The following is a 20,908-nucleotide window of genomic DNA, read 5'->3' as shown; positions in this document are numbered from 1 at the left end:
TAATTCAACATTATCTACCAATCATTTAAAATGGCAATTTTAAATTGCCTATAATCTGACAATTGCATTTCAAGGACTTTGCCCTGTGGAAATCCTCACATAAGTATACAAAGAACATTGTATAAGGATGTTCATTTCTGCATTAAAACAGCAAAATTCTTGGAGTGGAGTATAACTATCCATTAATAGAGGTGAGGTCACAGCCTATCAGAGAAAAAGGCCATGAGCACTGCAGGCTGCTGAGGAAAGGGAAGCTGTAGTCTCACTGGCCCTGTGCTAGGGAAAATTTCTGGCAGAGCCTGCTGGTCGGAGGTCCAGGGTCACTCAGACCTTCAGTCCCACTGGGGACAGGCTCTGGCCTCCCAGTGCCAGCGTATTTTTATGCTGCTAGACTTCAGCTTTGGTGACTGACTTATCATTGATTTTGAGAAAAATGTTTAAACCCTGGGCCTTTTAGTTAGGAAAATCGTAAAGATATATACAACATCCTATTTTAAAATAAAAAGGTTTAAAGCAGTAAGAATCTCTGCATATTTTATACTGCTGGTGATGGAGGGGGAAAGTGTCTTTGTAAATTGTTCCCTTTCATTCGTGTATTGATTCAACAAATGAGGAACGGACACAGCCTCTCAAGAAGCTCCCTTCATGAGGGGAGGAACTCTTGTGAAGGAATGGATGTGTGTATGTCTGTGTGTGAGTTGCTGAGTCGTGTCCGACTCTTTGCGACCCCATGGACTATAGCCTGCCAGCTTCCTCTGTCCATGGGATTTCTTAGGCAAGGATACTGGAGTGAGTTGCCATTTCCTTCTCCAGGGGATCTTCCTGACCAAGGAATTGAATCTGGATCTCCTGTATTGCAGGCGGATTCTTTACCACATGAGCCACCATGTAGACTCGGAATTCTCCAGGCAAGTCTACTAGAATGGGTTCCATTCCCTTCTCCAGGGTATCTTCACAACCTAGAGATCGAATTCAGTTCTCCTGCAATGCAGGCAGATTGTTTACCATTTGAGCCACCAGGGAACGGATATTAAATATTTAACCACAAAAAAGATAAAACTACAAAGTTCAGTAAGCACTGTGAAGGATTATGGGAGCCTGTATTATGGGGTTTATATATAGGGGACTATGTTATAGGGAATATAGGTAGACTTCATTTCAGTTGGTCAGGGATGGTTTCCCAGAGGAAATTACGTTAGGTGAGACCAGAGGAAGAAGTCCCAGAACAGTTTGCATGAAAAGGAAAGGACTTGGAATTTCCCTGGCAGGCCTGTGGTTAAGACTCTACACTTCCAGCTCAGAGGGCTTGGGTTCAATCGCTGGTCTCTCGTTGGGGAACTAAAATTTCACATGTCATGGGGCACAGCAGAGAAATGAAAAAGAAGGGCTTGTGCGAAAGTCCAAGATAAGGAATTGCTGGGAGCATTTACAACATTAACAAAAGGCTGGTGTGGGCCACTTTAAGAATTTGGAATTTTCCACCAAGGGCAATGCAAAACTGTGGATTAGGAAAATGTTGCTTTTTCAACAAGTGTGATTCAGACCAGGCAGTCTCCAGAGCCAATGTTTTTGGCAAGGATGTGGGTATATCCTGCTCAAAACAGTTACCCACAGGAAATTGGGAGGAGAGCCAGGAAGGCAGCCAGAGTACTCTAGGCCAATCTCCCCTTCAGAATGGAGACCCCAGAGGGAGAATGGATATCCCAAGGGGCCCCCACTGGCAGTGCCAAAGCACAGCTGCGGGGCTGTTCCGTGAGGCTTTCCATCCAGATGCGGAAAGTACGCCGCCGAGGGCGTTCTTGGGTGGGGAAGGGGTTCAGGAAACGGGTAAATTGGGGTAAGTTCTGCCATATTGATGGGGAAAATTTGTGCTGCCTAATTTTCCAATTTAAAAATGTTCAGAGTATGAGATTTTAAAGTTTTTATGTGTTTTCAATGAATTCAAAATTTATAAAATATAAGTCAAATATGTTTGAGATTGGATATTATATTAATGTCCTATTGCCATTTACAACAAATTACCATAACACTGGCGATTTAAAATAGCACACAGGTACTCCTTTAGTGTTCTAGAGGCCAGATATCTGCAGTCAGTATTAACAGTCTAAAGTTGAAGCATCGGTGGCGCTAAGTTCTTCTGGAGGTTCTAAGGGAGAATCTACTTCCATTTCCAAGCTCCTGGACATGCCTGCATTCCTTAGCTCATGATCCCTTCCTCCAGCTCTTGCTTCCATTTTCACATTTCTTACCCCTGTAGTCAAATCTCCCTTGGCTTCCTTCTTATAACAGTGCTTGTGATTATATGTAGGGGCCACATACCTGGATAATCCAAAATAATTTTCCCATTTCAGGATGCTTAACAATCACATCTTCAGAGTCCCTTTTGCCATATAAGATTGTATTCACAAATTTAAAGAATTAACATCTGAACATCTTTGGGGCCATTTCAACTTTCCACAGGTATATAGTTGAATACAGCCCTCAGATTTCAACCTATCTCAGATTTTTCCCTCAGCTACAATAATAAAATATCCCTTCATTTCAGTTCAGTTCAGTCACTTAGTCGTGTCCAACTCTTTGCGACTCACGAACCACAGCATGCCAGGCCTCCCTGTCTATCACCAACTCCCAGAATCCACCCAAACCCATGTCCATTGTGTCGATGACGCCATCCAACCATCTCATTCTCTGTCGTCCTCTTCTCCTCCTGCCCTCAATTTTTCCCAGCATCAGGATCTTTTCAAATGAGTCAGCTCTCCACATCAGGTGGCCAAATTATTGGAGTTTCAGCTTCAACATCAGTCCTTCCAATGAACACCCAGGACTGATCTCCTTTAGGATGGACTGGTTGGATCTCCTTGCAGTCCAAGGGACTCTCAAGAGTCTTCTCCAACACCACAGTTCAAAAGCATCAATTCTTTGGTGTTCAGCTTTCTTTATAGTCCAACTCTCACATCCGTACATGACTCCTGGAAAAACCATAGCCTTGACCAGGTGGACCTTTGTTGGCAAAGTAATGTCTCTGCTTTTTAATATGCTATCTAGGTTGGTCATAACTTTCCTTCCAAGGAGTAAGCATCTTTTAATTTCACGGCTGCAATCACCATCTGCAGTGATTTTGGAGCCCAAAAAATAAAATCTGACACTGTTTCCACTGTTTCCCCATCTATTTCCCATGAAGTGATGGGACCAGATGCCATGATCTTCGTTTTCTGAATGTTGAGCTTTAAGCAACTTTTTCACTCTCTTCTTTCACTTTCATCAAGAGGCTCTTTAGTTCTTCACTTTCTGCCATCAGGGTGGTGTCATCTGCATGTCTGAGGTTATTGAGATTTCTCCCGGCAATCTTGATTCTAGCTTGTGCTTCCTCCAGCCCAGCGTTTCTCATGATGTACTCTTCATATAAGTTAAATAAGCAGGGTGACAATATATAGCCTTGACATACTCCTTTTCCTATTTGGAACCAGTCTATTGTTCCATGTCCAGTTCTAACTGTTGCTTCCTGACCTGCATACAGGTTTCTCAAGAGGCAGGTCAGGTGGTCTGGTATTCCCATCTCTTTCACAGTTTATTGTGATCCACACAGTCAAAGGCTTTGGCATAGTCAATAAAGCAGAAATAGATGTTTTTCTGGAACTCTCTTGCTTTTTCCATGATCCAGCGGATGTTGGTAATTTGATCTCTGGTTCCTCTGCCTTTTCTAAAACCAGCTTGAACATCAGGGAGTTCACGGTTCACGTATTGCTGAAGCCTGGCTTAGAGAATTTTGAGCACTACTTTCCTAGCGTGTGAGATGAGTGCAATTGTGCAGTAGTTTGAGCATTCTTTGGCCTTTCCTTTCTTTGGGATTGGAATGAAAACTGACCTTTTCCAGTCCTGTAGCCGCTGCTGAGTTTTCCAAACTTGTTGGCATATTGAGTGCAGCAGTTTCACAGCATCATCTTTTAGGATTTGAAATAGCTCAACTGGAATTCCATCACCTCCACTAGCTTTGTTCGTAGTGATACTTCCTAAGGCCCACCTGACTTTACATTCCAGGATGTCTGGCTCTAGGTGAGTGATCACACCACCGTGATTATCCAGGTCGTGAAGATCTTTTTTGTACAGTTCTTCTGTGTATTCTTGCCACCTCTTCTTAGTATCTTCTGCTTCTGTTAGGTCCCTACCATTTCTGTCCTTTATCGAGCCCATCTTTGCATGAAATGTTCCCTTGGTGTCTCTAATTTTCTTGAAGAGATCACTAGTCTATCCCATTCTGTTGTTTTCCTCTATTTCTTTGCATTGATCGCTGAGGAAGGCTCTCTTATCTCTCCTTGCTATTCTTTGGAACTCTGCATTCAAATGGTTATATCTTTCCTTTTCTCCCTTACCTTTCATCTCTCTTCTTTTCACAGCTATTTGTAAAGGCTCCTTATACAGCCATTTTTCTTGTTTTCATTTCTTTTTCTTGGGGATGGTCTTGCTCCCTGACTCCTGTACAATGTCACAAACCTCCATCCATAGTTCATCAGGATTCTCCAGGCAAGAATACTGGAGTGGGTTGCCATTTCCTTCTCCAGGGGATCTTCCCAACCCAGGGATCGAACCCGGGTCTCCTGCATTGCAGACAGACGCTTTACCGTCTGAGCCACCAGGGAAACCCCCATAAGTATATACACAATTATTTTTAGTAGATTTTTAGAGTTATGCAACTATCACAGCAATCCAGATTTAGGACATTTCCATCAACTCAAAAAGTACCCTGTGCTTATCTGCAGTCAATCACCACTCCTAAGTCCAGCTAAGGCATCCATTAATCTACTTCTATCTGCATAAATTTACCTTTTCTGGGCTACTTATGAATGGGGTAGCCATATAGTCTTTCGTGTCTAGCTTTCACTTAGTATGTTTTTGAGGTTCATCTGTGTCAGAGTGTGTATCAGTAATCAGGAGTATTCCTTTTTATTCCTGAGTCATATTCCATTTTAAGAATAAATCACATTTGTTTATCCATTAACCTGTTGATGGACATTTGGGTTATTTCCTGATTTGGGCTCTTACAAATAAATGGTGCTGTGAATATTCATATATGAGTCTTCGTGTGGACGTATGTTTTCATTTCTTTGGATAGATACCTAGGAAGGGAGAAACTACCAAGCTATTTTCCAAAGTGGCTGTACCATTTTCCACTCCTATTTGGAAAGTGTGAGGGGTCCAGTTTCTCCACATCCTTGCTAATACTTGTATAGGATATCCTTTTCCCACTGAGTTGCTTTGGAAACTTTGCCAGAACTAAATTGACTTTACATGTGAGGGCTTATTTCAATTCTATTCCATTGGCCTATATTTCTGTCTTAACGCCAGTACCATGTTTTGTTTATTACTGTAATCTTGTAGTAAGTCTTGAAATCAGAAATTGTGAGTTCTCCAATTTTTTTTGAGATTGTTTTGGCTATTCTGGATCCTTTGCATTTCCCTATTAATTTTAGAATTGGTGTGTCAATTTCTGCAAAAAACAGAGCTGGGATTTTAATAAGGATTGCATTTAATTTGTAGATCAATTGGGGCAGTATTATTATATTAACAATAGTAGTTTTAAATTTCATAGCATTTTCTGTATGCAAGATCATGTCATCTTTGAATAAAGACAGTCTTACTTCGTTTCCAGTGTGAATGGCTTTATTTTTATTTTTTACTTTTTGGCCTTGTCACACTGACTAAAACCTCCAGTACAATTTGATTAAAAGTGGCATCAGCAGATATCCTTGCCTTGTTCCAGGTTTATAGGGATGCAGTCTTTTACGATTACATATAATGTAGACTGTAAATTTGAGTTAGATACCCTTCATCACATTGAGAAAGTCCCCTTTTATTCCTAGCTTAAGAGTTTTTATGCTTATTTTTTATTCCTAGCTTAAGAGTTTTTCAAATGCTTTTTGTGCATCTCCAGAAATGATCATACGGTTTTTGTCCTTTATTTTATTAACATGGGATTTATCCTCATTGATTTTCAGATGTTAAACCAGCCTTGCACTCCTGGGATAAAGATGACTTGGTTATAGTGTATAACTCTATTTAAATGTTGCTGGATTTTATTATATAATGTGTTAAGGATTTTTGCCAAATATGTTTGTAAGGGATATTGTGTAGTTTTCATAGAATAATTGGCAACTGTTCCCTTCTTCTCTGCTTTATGAAGGGATTTATTGTTGATCAGTCGCTCAGTCATGTCCTACTCTCTGTGGCCCCATAGACTGCAGCACGCCAGGCTTCCCTGTCCTTCACTATCTCCCTGAGTTTGCTCAAACTCATATCCGTTGAGTCGATGATGCTATCCAACCTCTGTCGTTCCCTTCTCCTCATGCCCTCAGTCTTTCTCAGCATCAGGGTCTTTTCCAGTGAGTCAGCTGTTTGCATCAGGTGGCCAAAGCGTTGGAGCTTCAGCTTCATCATCAGTCCTTCCAGTGAATATCCAGGGTTGATTTCCTTTAGAATTGACTGGTTGGGTCTCTTGTTGTCCAAAGGACACTCAGGAGTCTTCTCCGGCACCACAGTTAAAAAGCATCAGTTCTTTGGCACTCAGCCTTCTTTATGGTCCAACTCTCACATCCATGATGTGACCTTACAAGAGACCGAGCCAGTCTTGCCGTGAGTGTGTGGGAGTCTCCAAGAGAGGTGTGGGTTGACAGCAGCGTGCTGTCGGGGCAGGAGCACCAGCAGCAGCAGTCCTGGGAGGCGCGGTGCCTCGACATAAGCCCTCTTGGAGGAGGTCGCCATTAGTCTTACCATAGAACGTATAGCCCATCATAGAGACTGCAGACTCCATGACTGGGCCACCTCAGGCCAAGCAACAGGGAGGGAGCACAGCCCCACCCACCAGCAGAAAACTGGATTAAAGATTCGGGAAGCCTGGCCCTGCCCACTAGAGCAAGAACTAGCTTTCCCCACAGTCAGTCCCTCCCATCAGGAAGCTTGCACAAACCTCTTATCTTCATCCATCAGAGGACAGACAGAAGAAATAAGAGCTTCAGTCCTATGGCCCCCAGAATGAAAACCACAGTCACAGAAAGCTAACCTCACACGGATCACATCTTGTGTAATTCACTGAAACTATGAGCCACGCCGTGCAGGGCCACCCAAGAGAGACGGGTCATGGTGGAGAATTCTGACAAAATGTGGCCCGCTGGAGAAGGGGATGGCAAACCGCTTCAGCATTCTTGCCTTGAGAACCCCATGAGCAATATGAAAAGGCAGTAAGAATTTATAAAAGATAGTATTATATTGCCTTTAATTATCTAAAAGAATTCACCAGTGAAATGTTCTGGGACTGAGCTTTTCTTGGTAGGAAAATTTTAAGTATGAATTCTGTCTTGCTATCAGTCTACTCAGATTTTCTATTTCTTCTTGAGCCAATTTTTATAATCTATATCATTCTGAAAATTTGTCCATTTCAACCAAATTGTTAAATTTGTATTTTACCCCCATATATTCCCTTACATTTGTAAAATATTCACTTTTATTCTTTTCATTTATTTAGGGTCAGTAATGATTTTGTAATTAGTCTTTTCTTTTTTTTCTCTTTGTTACTCTAGCTAAAGATTTGTCAGTTCTGTTAATTTTTTCCAAAATACCAGCTTTTTGTTTTAAAAGTTTTTTCTCTGTCATTTTTTTTCCATTTCACTTACTTACACTCTAATCTTTACTATTTTTGTCCGTTTTCTTGTTTTGGATTTAGTTGGCTCTTCTTTTTGCAGATTCTTAAAGTGAAAACTGCTTCTTTTCTAATCTAGATGTTTAAAGCTACACATTCCCCTGAAAATACTGCTTTTACTACATCCCCCAAATTTTGGTATGTTGAATTTTCTTTTTTATTAAGTTAAAAAGATGAATGATTTTTCTTGTGATTTCTTCTTTGACTCATGGGTTATGTCTAAATGTGTTGTTTAATTTCCAAATATTTGGAGATTTCCCAAATTTCTACCTACCCTCAATCCTTTATCAATTTAATATTATATAGAATTTTAATCTGAAGTTATTATGGATGCACTTTCTATTTATTTTCATTGGTCTTAAGTTTGTGGTTGTTCTTGCTATTGTCCAGACAACACAAAATTTTACCAGTGTATTTAATCACGCCTACTCTATATATTTCTTGCAAAGTCTTCTGAATATGTATCTCTTCTTGTTTGTGCACTTCCTCCAAAATGTCTTAAATTTTTTATTATAAAAGTTTTGATACTTCTAAGAAAATAAAAATGATAGTACAATGAACATCAATATATCCCTCCCCCATAACATTTTTTAAACAGTTTGCGTTATATATTAGGTTAAACAGTTCAGAATCCTTCCATTGATATTTCAGTTTGTCCTTCCTTTTCAGCTCCCCAGAGATATTTTTAATGTGTTTCTTAGTGCAACAAGCATTTTGAAACTTTATTGCCTGAGAATTTTTTAAATGATAGTTGATTTATAATGTTGTGCTACTTTATAGCATAGTGCTATAGCATAGCACTTTGCTGCTGCTGCTGCTAAGTCGCTTCAGTCATGTCCAACTCTGTGCGACCCCACAGACGGCAGCCCACCACGCTCCACCGTCCCTGGGATTCTCCAGGCAAGAACACTGGAGTGGGTTGCCACTTCCTTCTCCAATGCATGAAAGTGAAAAGGGAGAGTGAAGTCGCTCAGTCGTGTCTGACTCTTCTCAACCCCATGGACTGCAGCCCACCAGGCTCCTCCGTCCATGGGATTTTCCAGGCAAGAGTACTGGAGTGGGTTGCCATTGCCTTCTCCAAAAAGCACTTTACTTTTTAGCATAGTGATTATTTTCTTTTTCAGATTATATTTTGTTATACATTATTACAAATTATTGAATATAATTCAATACAATGCTATACAGTAAATCCGTGTTGCTTATCTATTTATGTGTAGTAGTTTGTATCTGTTAATCCTATATTCCTAATTTGTCTATCCCTCACTCCCCTCTTTGGTCACCATAACTTCGTTTTCTGTCTGTGAGTCTGCTCTGTATATAGATTCACTTGTGTTATTTTTTAGATTGCAGATATAAACTGTATCATAGAATATTTATCTTTATCTGTCTGACTTACTTCACTAAGTATACTGTTCTCTAGTTCTATCCATGTTGCTGCAAATGGCCACACTCCATTCTTCGTTGGGACTGAGTATTGTGCCATTGTAGGTATGTATACCACATCTTCTTAAATCAGTTGTCTGTTGATAGGCACTTGGGTTGTTGCCGTGTTTTGGCTTTTGTACATAGTGCTACTTTGAACATTGGGGCATGTGTATCTTTTCAAATTAGAGTTTCTTTTTTTTCCCAGATAATATGCCTAGGAATGGGATTGCTGGATTATATAGTAGTTTTATTTTTAGATTTTAAGGAACCTCCATACTATTTTGCATAGTGACTATACCAATTTACATTCCCACCAACAATGCAGGATGATTCCCTTTCCTGATATATTTTTTTCACTCTTTTCTCATTTGAAAGATAGTTCAGTTAAGTCGCTCAGTCATGTCCTACTCTTTGTGGCCCCATGGACTGCAGCACGCCAGGCTTTCCTGTCCATCACCAACTCCTGGAGCTTGCTCAAACTCATGTCCATCGTGTCGGTGATGCCGTCCAACCATCTCATCCTCTGTTGTCCCCTTCTCCTCCTGCCTTCAGTCTTTCCCAGTATCAGTGTCTTTTCCAGTGAGTCAGTTCTTCGCATCAGGTGGCCAAAGTATTGGAGCTTCAGCTTCAGCATCGTCCTTCCAATGTATATTAAGGACTGATTTCCTTTAGGATTGACTGGTTTGATCTCCTTGCAGTCCAAGGGACTCTCAAGAGTCTTCTCCAACACCACAGTTCAAAAGCATCAATTCTTCAGCACTCAGCTTTCTTTATGGTCCAACTCTCACAACCATACATGACTACTGGACAAACCATAGCTTTGACGATATGGACCTTTGTCAGCAAAGTAATGTCTCTGCTTTTTAATACGCTGCTAGGTTGCTTATAGCTTTTCTTCCAAGGTGCAAGCATCTTTTAATTTCATGGCTGCAGTCACCATCTGCAGTGATTTTGGACCTCAAGAAAATAAAATCTATCACTCTTTCTATTGTTTCCCATCTATTTTGGCATGAAGTGATGGGAACGGATGCCATGATCTTAGTTTGTTGAAAGGTAAGTTTTAAGCCAGCTTTTTCACTCTCCTCTTTCACTTTCATCACGATGCTCTTCAGATCCTCTTCCATTTCTGCTGTCAGGACGGTATCATCTGCATATCTGAGATTATTGATATTTCTCCCAGCAATCTTGATTCTAGCTTGTGCAGCATCCAGCCCAGCATTTTGCATGATATACTTTGCATGTAAGTTAAATAAGTAGAGTGACAATATACAGCCTTGACGTACTCCTTTCCCCGTTTGGAACCAGTCCATTGTTCGTGTCTGGTTCTAACTGTTGCTTCTTGACCTGGAGGTCAAGATTTCTCAGGAGGCAGGTCAGGTGGTCTGGTATTCCCATCTCTTTAACAATTTTGAAAGACAAGCTGGCTGTAGACAAAATTATAGGTTCCAAGTTATTTTCTTTAGTGCTTAAGAAACACTGCCCCGTTGTCTTCTCATGCCCAGTGTTGTAGGTGAGCAGTCTAACATCAATCTAACCCTGTTAAAATTTTCTCTTTGGTTTTGATGGTTTGTTTTTTTTTTTTTTCTGTTTTTGTTTGCTGTTGTTGTTATTGTTGTTTTGGCCACACTGTTTGTGGGATCCTAGTTCCCCAACCAGCGCTCTCATCAGGGAAAGCGCGGAGTCCCAACCACTGGACCAGCAGAGAATCCCCTCTCTGGTATTTTTAAATTTTACCATCTAGTGGGTTTTCATTTCTCTCTTTTATTTTCCACTCTATGGCCTTTTCAATCTGGTCATTCATTCTTTTTAAACCTGAAAAAAAAATTTAGATCCTTTGTTCTTCAAATGTATTCCTCTTTTCAGTTTCACTTTCTCCTGAATTCCTGTTGCATGGGTGTGGGCATTCTACTTCTATCCTCCTTATTTCTTAAATTTAATTTTTTATCTTCTCATTCTTCAATGGGTCCTTCTTAAAGTGTTTCTCAATATGGTATTCGAATCTATTTTTATCAGTTATATATCTCATTTATTGTGTTGTTTCAACTATTATCTTTTTCATATCAATACTTTCTTTTGACTCTTGTAAGTGTTTTCCTGTTTTTCTTTTACACTGCTAATATATCTTTTGTGTATTTGTAGAACTGATTTGAAATCCTTAGTCCATCTCTACTAATGAATACTGCTGCTTCTGTCCTGCTGTGGGATCTTACATGTTGTGATTTTATTTTTCTTTTGGTTTAATTTTACTCTGTGAGTATCTCAACATTTTTGGCTTGTGAACCCCTATTCCCTGGGGGTATTTACTGCTCTACCCTGTAATGCGTTTGAGGGAAGGACAGAAGGCCATTCAGTGTCTGCTAGCCTATTAACTTCAAGGAGAGGACAGGGCCTCAGATCTCAACTGGAGTACCCCAGGCATCATACAATCACAGGTCATCACTCCTGCTTGTTTGCATTTGATCCCAAAACTCCTTGGGTACTTGATTTCACTTTCTACCCTGTGCTGAAAGGAAGCCCCTCTATTGATTTGAGGGCGGGGCCAGCCTGGGAATTTGGAGAGCAAAAGATGGGGTGAGGGGTTGCTCAAAACCAGTTGTTCCCCAAGGTCATCAACTCTTGACCCTGGCAGGGCTTTATGCTGCCCTAAGTTCATCCCCGTAGACACCTGACCGGTGGTCTGAGCCACTGCATCTGCAGTTCTGCAACAAAGAATAAACAGTGATCATCCAGTGCAAAGATGTGGATGAGGCAAGAGCAAAACACCAATCACTCCTGCACACCTGTGGTCAGTTAATCTCTGACAAAGGAGGCAAGAATATGCAATAGAGAAGAGACAGTCTCTTCAGCAAGTGATGCTGGGAAGGCTGGACAGCCACATGTATATCAATGAACATTTATTTGATTGATTTGAACAGTTCCTTCAATTTAAACATTCCTTCACACCATATACAAAAATAAACTCAAAATGGCTTAAAGTCTTCAGTATATAAACATATATGTGCTACCATAAAACTAGAAGAAAACAGGTAAAACATCATCTGGCATAAATTGTAGCAATATTTTCTTAGGTCAGTCTCCAAGGATGATAGAAACAAAAGCAAAAATAAACAAATGAAACCTAATCAAACTTACAAGCTTTTGCACAGCAAAGGAAACCATAAACAAAATGAAAAGACAACCAGTGGACCAGGAGAAAATATTTGCAAATGATGGGACCAAGAAAGGCTTAATTTCCAAAGTAGGCAAACGCCTCATACAACTGAATAGCAAAAGAAAACAAACACCCTGAACAAAAAAAATGGGCAGAAAACCTAAATAGACATTTCTCCGAAGAAGACATTCGGCGCGCGGGAAGATGGCTGAGCCGGTGACCAAGTTGGTGCTGTTCCTATGTCTGGGTAACATCTGTCGATCACCCATCGCAGAAGCGGGTTTCAGGAAACTTGTAACTGATCAAAACATTTCAGATAATTGGAGGACAGACAGTGCAGCAACATCCACGTATGACTAGGAAACCCTCCTGATTATTGGGGGCGGGCTTGCATGAAGAAGCATGGGATCCCCATGAGTCACGTTGCCCGGCAGGTTACCAAAGAAGACTTTGCCACTTTTGATTATATGCTGTGTACGGATGAGAGCAATCTGAGAGGTGTGAATAGAAAAAGTAATCAAGTTAAAAACTGCAGAGCGAAAATCGAACTACTCTGGAGCTATGATCCACAGAAACAACTTATCATTGAAGATCCCTATTATGGCAATGACGCTGACTTTGAGGCCGTCTACCAGCAGGGCGTGCGGTGCTGCAGAGCCTTCCTGGAGAAGGTTCGAGGACCCCGCCGTCCCGCTGTGGCCCAGGCTCATCCCCCCAGGCCGTGTGGCAAGTGTCAACAGTGTCCTCTCTTCAGTTGACTCACTGTTTCTCACCTGGAAAAATAATTGTAGATGGAACTCAGTCTTTGTGTTTGGCGAAAGAGTAAATAAAAAATCTTTGATTCAGATAGTTTATGGGGTAAGAGTTCCTAAGGCAAAGGCACCCCACTCCAGTACTCTTGCCTGGAAAATCCCATGGACGGAGGAGCCTGGTAGGCTGCAGTCCATGGGGTCGCTAAGAGTCAGGCACAACTGAGCAACTTCACTTTCACTTTTCACTTTCATGCACTGGAGAAGGAAATGGCAACCCACTCCGGTGTTCTTGCCTGGAGAATCCCAGGGACGGTGGAGCCTGATAGGCTGCCGTCTGTGGGGTCGCACAGAGTCGGACACGACTGAAGCGACTTAGCAGCCGCAGCCGCAGACTAGCTAAACCTCCCACGATGCCCCAGTTACAAAAACAGTGGAACAGCCGAAGTAGTGGAGCGGCACAGTAGACCATAATGAAGTGAAGCAAGACGCCCCTCAGGAGCCTGCACTGCCCCTCCCTCTGTGGCCGGGCCCTGCCCGCCCTGCCTCTCGACGGGGGCCTGGCGCCCAGCGGCCACTCGCTCGCAGTGCGGGGGCGCACACTCTCAGGACAGGAAGGAGCGAGGTTCGTGGGATTCATCCTTAGCACCTTCACTCCTTCTTAGTTTGTGTCTGTGTGGTTCATTTCATAAGGAAGTCACCTTGTGTGTTCCCATTTGAACCCCTTTGCCTCTGAATATGTAGTTATATCCAGGAGAAGGACATGTGTGCTGGTTTATCTTATGGTCAGTTTGGGGACTGTGTCTGCTTCTGGATGCGTATAATTGCCTGAATGTCAATTATAGATCACCTTGTGTGGGAAATAGTATTAAGCTGGGAAAAGTCCTTTTATGTTGAAATGCTTCAATATTGATATATTAGGTATTCTTTTGTTAGTGCCCGGTTATAGGGAAATATACACAATTTGTGCACACTTTGAAATAACTGATCTACAATTCATATGAATATATGTCAGAAAAAAATTGTTCTCAAAAATAAACGGGAAATTACAAAAATACAGCTGAGGTGCAAAAAAAAAACCACACACACAAGACATTCAGATGGCTAATAAGTACGTGAAAAAATGCTCAATATTACTAATGATTGTGTGCGAGCTCAGGTTCAGTCATGTCTGACTTTTTCGCAACCCCATGGGCTGCAGCCTGCCAGACTCCTCTGTCCATGGGATTTCCCAGGCAGGAATACTAGAGTGGGTTGGATTTCCTCCTCCAGGGAATCTTCAGGATTTCTCAGGGAAGCTTCAAGATTCAGGAGATCTGTGACTTAGCCATTGAAAGCCTCAATAAAGTTAAAAGACTGAAAAAACCCAGAAGGTGATTGCAGAGAAGAAAGCATTTAAATGAAAAATTAATATCAAAATGAGGAATTAATATCAAAAATACTTTTAAAACCCCATGTATTTGGAAACTGAATGTCCACTATTAAATGATGGGTACATCTAAGAAGCCACAACAAAGAAAATTAGGAAACATTTGTAACAGAATAAGAATGAAAAGAGAATCTATCAGTATTTGTTGCATGCAGTTGAAGCTGCTCAAGGCAACTAAATACAATGTGGACTCTTGAATAAGCACTAGCATAAACTTCTGTGAAATGTGAACACAGTATGTACTTAAGTTAATAATTCAAAGCAGGTGGATGCTTAACCACTGGACCACCAGGAAAGTCCACCTATTTATTTTATACATAGTAGTTTGTACATCTTAATCCCATAGCCCTATCTTGCCCCTCGCTTCTCCCCTCTCTCCGCTGGTAACAGTTAATTTGTTCTCTTTATCTGAGAGTCTGTTTCTATTTTGTTATATTTACTCATTTGTTATATTCTGTTTCCACATTTTAATTCTACAAATTGTGCTGTAGACTCCCCACTTCCTTCCAGGAGTGTGGCTTACTATATACTTATGAAAGGCCCTCCTGCTACAAAATTATTAGAGGTAAATAATAGTAATAATAATAATTACTACATTAGAGGTAAATAATAGTAATAATAATAATTACTACATAAAACATAGTGTTTTCCTGAGTTCACTAGAAGCAAGAAAAATTTCAAAAGAGAAAAGAAAAACAAAACAAAATACAAAGAAGCAAAAACATTAAGCTAAGAAGGAAATGGCAACCCACTCCAGTGTTCTTGCCTGAAAAAGTCCATGGACAGAGGAGCCTGGCAGGCTGCAATCCATGGGGTCACATGACTGAGCATGTGTGCATGAGGGAGCAGGGAGATGGGTTGGTAGCAATAAACTGGTAGAACTGAAAAAAAAACAGAAAGCCTTAAGCTGAAACCAGAATGGTAAATGATAGGAACTCACGTCAAATGCCAACAGCGCCCTCCATCAATCTGCAGGACTGAAGCAGGGTGGGGACCCAAGTCTGGGGCTCAGCACCACAGTCAGGACTCTATAAGGAAACTGAGGTTGTTCCAGCCCCCTGTGCCCAGTTTCTCCTGGAAACAAAACAAGACGCTTTCTGGAGAAAGCGTCCCTAACCACCTTAAATAGAGAGTACCATCCAAACCACGAAGAGTGACAGTCAGAAGATGTAGATTCTCAGTGAGAATGGAATTATCAGCTACATAATGGAAATGCCTATGTATGAAATGTTTAAGGAAATAAGAGATGGAATCACAGATGAGAAAGAGAAAAGAGACTATTTAAAAGGACAAAACAGAATAGAAAAAATGAGTGCTTCTAGAAAAGAAAAATGGAATTCTTAAAGTGGGAAGACTCAGTGGATATGGAGCGAGGGCAGTATGAGCATGTTGATGTGATGGAATGTACAGGACACAACCCTGTGCACAAAGTGATCTCAACAAAATAAGAACCCAAACTTCAACAAGCCTTCGGAACTGACTTCCAGTTTACATCAACACAAAGCAAAGGAACACTGGCCACCACACCATTAGGAAGGTCAGAGATAAGAACAAAAACTGGGACATTCCACAAGACAACTGACCCAGTTTCTTCACCATGTCACTATCACAAGGAAAGCAAACAAACGACAAAGAAAAAAAGATAGCTCTAGACTAAAAGAGGGAGAAGGAAATGGCAACCCACTCCAGTGTTCTTGCCTGGAGAATCCTGCGGACAGAGAAGCCCGGAGGGCTGCTGTCCATGGGGTTGCACAGAGTCGGACATGACTGAAGCCACTTAGCATGCATGCACGCATTGGAGAAGGAAATGGCAACCCACTCCAGTATTCTTGCCTGGAGAATCCCAGGGACAGAGGAGCCTGGTGGTCTGCCGTCTATGGGGCCACACAGAGTCGGACACGACTGACGTGACTTAGCAGCAGCAGCAGACTAAAAGAAATTTAAAATACACAATTACTAAATGCAGTATGTTAATCCTAATGCAAAGAGATGAACTAGGAAAAGACATTTCTGGGAAAATTAGGGAAATTTGAATATGACCTGATATTAGAGAAATTATTGTTAATTTTGTTAAGTATGATAACGGCATTATGTCTATGTAAGAAAAAGTGTACATATTTTAGGGGGCTTCCATGGTGCTCAGATGGTAAACAGTCCACATGCAATGTAGGCAACCTGGGTTCAATCCCTGGGTCAAGAAGATCTCCTGTAGAAGGAAATGGCAACCCACTCCTGTATTCTTGCCTGGAGAATCCCATAGACAGAGGAGCCTGGTGGTCTACAATCCACGGGGTCACAAAGAGTTGGACACAACTGAGCAAAGTTGCATTAGTCTGGATTTTGTTTCCAAATACTTCATCAACAGCAAACGCACACAATCACAAGGAAAAGAGGAAGCAAGTTTGACAAAATCTTGATAATTGTTGAAACTGGGTAATAGATATGTGGGAATTCATTAAAATGTTCTCCCCCAGTTTTCAGGTATGTTTGAAAAATGAAAGTTGCTCAGTCGTGTCCGACTCTTTGCGACCCCATAAATCGCAGCACGCCAGGCCTCCCTGTCCATCACCATCTCCCGGAGTTCACTCAGACTCAGGTCCATCGAGTCAGTGATGCCATCCAGCCATCTCATCCTCAGTCGCCCCCTTCTCCTCCTGCCCCCAATCCCTCCCAGCATCAGAGTCTTTTCTAATGAGTCAACCCTTCACATGAGGTGGCCAAAGTACTGGAGCTTCAGCTTTAGCATCAATCCTTCCAAAGAAATCCCAGGGCTGATCTCCTTCAGAATGGACTGGTTGGATCTCCTTGCGCAGGCGGCTACAAGCCATGGACTATACAGTCCATGGATTCTCCAGGCCAGAATACTGGAGTGGATAGGCTTTCCCTTCTCCAGGGGATCTTCCCAACCCAGGGATTGAACCTAGGTCTCCCGCATTGCAGGTGAATTCTTTACCAGCTGAGCCACAAGGGAAGCCCCAGGTATGTTTGAAATTGTCCGTAATAAATTAATTTTAAGTCTCTAGAGAAGGATATTATACTTATCTTGTTAACATTTATAAAATCTCCAAAATCTTACTGTTGAAGAATGCTTTATAAATTCTATCTGAACAGTTTTGTGCTTGGTCTTTCTTATTCATTTCTCACAGCAATTAATACTTATAGAAGGACTTCTCAGGTGGTGCAGGGACTAAGACTTCATGCTCCCAATGTTGTGTGTTGGGGGGGGGTGCAGGTTCAATCCCTATTTAGGGAATTCGATTCCACAGGCCATAACTAAAAGTGTGCATGCTGCTAAAGATCCCACAAGTAGCAAATGAGATTGAAGATCCCACGTGCCACAACTAAGACCCACTGCTAAATAAATAATGTGTTAAAAATAATACTTGTAGAACACTGTGTAACATTCTCAAAGTGTTGTCACTTTGAGGTCATTGCAATAACCTTGGGAGGTACATATTATTGTCATCATGCAAAAAAAACAACAAAATGCTGGTTTTTTCTTATGCATGCTACTGCTAAGTCACTTCAGTCGTGTCCGACTCTGTGCGACCCCATAGATGGCAACCCACCAGGCTCCCCCATCCCTGGGATTCTCCAGGCAAGAACACTGGAGTGGGTTGCCATTTCCTTCTCCAGTGCATGAAAGTGAAAAGTGAAAGTGAAGTCGCTCAGCCGTGTGCGACTCTTTGCGACCCCATGGACTGCAGCCCACCAGGCTCCTCTGTCCATGGGATTTTCCAGGCAAGAGTACTGGAGTGGGGTGCCATTGCCTTCTCCATTTTCTTATGCATAAGGACCAGTAAGATATCTCACCTAAATTTTCCTTTTTTTTTTTTTTAACATTCCAATATGAGGTTCATTTCTAAAAGCATTCATCTTTCTCCTGCCAACTTTTCATCTTAGCTGGGAGATATTTTTCCACCTATAAAAGTAATACATTCTTGCTGTACAAAATTTTAATGACATAAAAATATAGAAGAGGGGGAAAATCACACATCATCAAAATGCCCCGATGCAGCAATGACTCTCACTGAAATAAATTTCCTTTTACTCTTTTAAACATATGGTCTTATTAAATGCTGAATAATTATAAAAGAACATTTATTACATATGTTTAAGACATAAGGAATAGAAACAAAATTTAAACATCAGTGGATCCACCACCCAGTTAGTAAGCCAGAACTTCTGAAATCTCTGCTGCCCTTACCAGATCCCAGCCCTTTCATCCCAAATAGCATCAAGGTGTTTTCAATTTTGTTGTTCTCACTTAACTTTTCTTCATAGTTTTGCCACATATATATTAAGCAATTTCACATGGTCCAAACTGTACCCATTTCTAAGCAATATGTTGCTTCGTTTAGTTTTGACTTTTCTATACATCATATTGCATGTATTTTCCCGTAGTTTGCTTTTTCATAGTCATGAGATTTGTTCATGTTCATTTGCGTAGCTATATTGCATTTCTCACTGCTCTATTGTGTTCCAAGTACCACAGTCTTATCTATTTTTCTTATTCTACTTTCAATGGATCACACTTTAGTTATTTCTGTACATAATTTATATGTAACTGAGATAAACGTGTATATAAATTGATTTTTTTGCTTGAAATTGTTTAACGTAATTTTGTATACTATTTTTAAAGCTTTATATATCATGTAAATGACTTAAAATATTCATTTTATATACATATAATAGTTTATAGTGATGGAATTTAATCTTCTTTCAGTTTTACCATCAACAAATAATACTACACAGGGAACTGTGCTCAATATCCTGTGATAAGCCATAATGAAAAAGAATATATATGTTTAAAAATACAAATAATACCACAATAAAAAAGCATTTCACTGGATATGCTGAGCAATAGATTATATACAACTGAAAAGGGATACAGTGAAGAAAGAGCTGAAGAAATTACTTAAAATGCAGCGGAGATAAACAGGAAATGGAAAATGTGAAAAATAGTTTAAGAGTCATGGAGTATAGAATGAAAAAGCCTGTAATTTGTTTAACTGAAGTCCCAGTAGGGCATTATATAATAGCAAGACTGTAGGAGAAGCAATATATGAGGAGACAGAGGAAGAGTATTCCAGAACTGATGAAGTATATGAATCCACAGATACAGGATGGATGCACAACATAATATCAAGTGGGGTAAATAAAAAGAAATCCACCCCTAGATGCTTGTAAGGAAACAAGAACCAAAGACAAAGAAGGAGTTGTAAAAGGCACCAGAGATTTAAAACTTTCTGTTCAGTTTAAAAATCTCATAATCTTGAAATTGGATTGGAAGTATCACTATGAACTCATGACTTACTTTAAAAAAAAAGAAAAACTGGTATTTTCCAGCTCTGTCCTCTGAAGAAATGACAATCCAGTAGCAAGAAGCACCTTTAGTGACCAGGTTTTGCTGTCTGAATACCATCTCTCACAAAAAGGAACTAGAGCTCCCTGGAGAAATGGCTGATTCCAGTTATGGGGCAGGAAATGTACAAGTCAAACCTAGGAGATCAATTGAGCCATAAAGAAGGAAGTTGCAAACAACTACCTGTTGTTGTTCAGTCGTTAAATTGTATCTGACTCTTTGCAGCCCCATGGACCAGCACACCAGGCTTCCCTGTCCTTCACCATCTCCCAGAGTTTGCTCAAATTCACGTCCATTGAGTCGGTGATGCCATCCAACCATCTCATCCTCTGTCTTCCCCTTCTCCTCCTGCCCTCAATCTTTCCCAGCATCCAGGTTTTTTCCCGATGAGTCAGCCCTTTACATCAGGTGGCCAAAGTGTTGGAGCTTCTGCATCAGCCGTTCCAATGAATATTCAGGGTTGATTTCCTTTAGGATTGACTCTTTTGATCTCCTTGCTGTCCAAGGGATTCTCAAGAGCCTTTTCCAGCACCACAGTTCTTCAGCACTCAGCCTTCTTTATGGTCCAACTCTCACTTCCGTACATGACTACTGGAAAAACCATAGCTTTGACTGGACAGACCTTTGTTGGAAAAGCAATGTCTCTGCTTTTTAATATGCTGTCTAGGTTTGTCATAGCTTTTCTTCCATGGAGCAAGCATCTTATAATTTCATGGCTGCAGTCACCATCTGCAGTGATTTTGGAGCCCAAGAAAAGAAAATCTGTCACTATTTCCACTTTTTCCCCGTCTGTTTGCCATGAAGTGATGGGACCAGAAGCCATGATCTTAGTTTTTCGAATGTTGAGTTATAAGCCAGCTTTTTCATGCTCCTCTTTCACCTTCATCCACAGGCTCTTTAGTTCCTCTTTATGCCATTAGGGTGGTGATATATGCGTATCTGAGGTCGTTGATATTTCTCCCAGCAATCTTGATTCCAGCTTGTGCTTCATCCAGCCCAGCATTTCAAATGATGTACTCTGCACATAAGTTAAATAAGGAGGGAGAAACAACCATCTCAGGAATTTTTAAAAGATCATAGGAGGCGACTTGAAGGGACT

At 40.9% G+C, this 20,908-nt stretch overlaps 1 pseudogene; it reads left to right on the top strand.

The window, feature by feature from the left end:
- On the top strand, window positions 12,462-13,024 carry LOC102186404 (annotated as a pseudogene).

Source organism: Capra hircus, chromosome 11 (assembly GCF_001704415.2).
Source record: "Capra hircus breed San Clemente chromosome 11, ASM170441v1, whole genome shotgun sequence".
Taxonomy (NCBI): domain Eukaryota; kingdom Metazoa; phylum Chordata; class Mammalia; order Artiodactyla; family Bovidae; genus Capra; species Capra hircus.
This window is presented reverse-complemented; position numbering and strand designations above follow the sequence as displayed.